This window comes from Zingiber officinale, chromosome 4B, assembly GCF_018446385.1.
Source record: "Zingiber officinale cultivar Zhangliang chromosome 4B, Zo_v1.1, whole genome shotgun sequence".
Taxonomy (NCBI): Eukaryota; Viridiplantae; Streptophyta; class Magnoliopsida; order Zingiberales; family Zingiberaceae; genus Zingiber; species Zingiber officinale.
Window position 1 is genome coordinate 545,098 of NC_055993.1, and position 1,455 is coordinate 546,552.

Genomic DNA, 1,455 nt, shown 5'->3' on the forward strand with positions numbered 1-1,455 from the left:
TGGCCATTAATTTAAATTTTGGTTTTAGGTTTGTGTCGATTCTTTTTATAGTTATGGTTAACTTGGTGATAATTTTGTTGATTTTTAAAGTGTTTAGATTTTGAATTTGATTTAGGTTTGTATTTTGGATTTTGGTTTGGTTTATTCAATTTTATATAATGTATTTTTTTCTTTAGGTATATAATATTGATTAAGTCCTACTTGCGTGGTCAGACACGCTTTTGGAACCCAAGCTTGATTAGTTGATTTGTATTGAGTTATTAATGACTTAAAAGTTTTATTTGAGTTTGACTTGTATCCGAGTCCGGTTTTATTATAACATGCTTTTTGATTGTTCAGGATTAAGTCAAGATTTTTTGATCTTGTTGTGAATTTTTCTAACATTTCTTTTAAATTGTTAATCTCATTTTTTAGTGATAAATTCTCCTCCTCAAGTGTTAGATCTTGAGTTGGATTTGAATTTTTGATTTGTTCTTTGAGGTTTTGATTTTCCTCAATAAGTGACTTGTTTTCATTTTCTATTTTAATTAATTTACTATTTAAACAGGAAATAATTTTTAAAAAAAATTGTTCAAATTAAAATATACCTCATTCGGGCCTTCGGAAACGAGTACGGACTTCAGACCCGTCTTCATCTTCCGACTCGTCTTCTGTTTCATCTTCGCGGGCCATCAGTGCGAGGTGGCTCTGATGTTTCTGCTCTTCTTCCTCCGATTCGTCCGACGAGTCGTCCCATGTTGCTTTGAGTGCCTTCTTTTTGGTTGGCTTTGGTTTGTCGAACTTCAGTTTTGGGCATTCGTTCTTGTAGTGTCCCTTTTTATTGCAGCCGTAGCAAGTCACGTTCTTTTGTTCTGAGGGAGAACTGATCTTTTGAAGGTCCTTTTTGCTGAAGCTCCTTTTTCTCCTGGTGAACATTTTTCTTACCAAGTTCACCCGGTGTTCTTCATCTTCAGAATCTTGGTCGGAATCTTCTTCAAATTCAGGCTTGCTTTTCTTTTCTTTGGTGGAACCTGCAAATAAAGTTATACCTTTCTCGGCTCCAGCATTAGTTTGTTCATGTAATTCTAATTCACAGAAAAGTTCATCTAACTTTAACTTATAAAGATTTTTAGAGATTTTATAGGCATCCACTATTGATGCCCACAAACTATTACGTGGAAAAGCATTTAATGCGTACCTTATTAAGTTTCTATTTTCCATCTGGTGGCCTATCGCATGAAGCCCGTTGAGGATGTCCTTGATCCTCGCGTGGAGCTGATTCGCCGTTTCACCTTCCTGCATTTTTATATTAAAAATTTTATTTAAGAGCAAGTCTCGTTTGGTTACCTTGGCATCGCTCGTTCCCTCAGGCGATCAATTTATCCCACAGCTCTTTAGCGTTTTGTGTGGACCGACTGTTCATTTCTTCTCTTGTCAATCCGCAAGAGTGTTGATCGCTTTATTTTACATTGATGC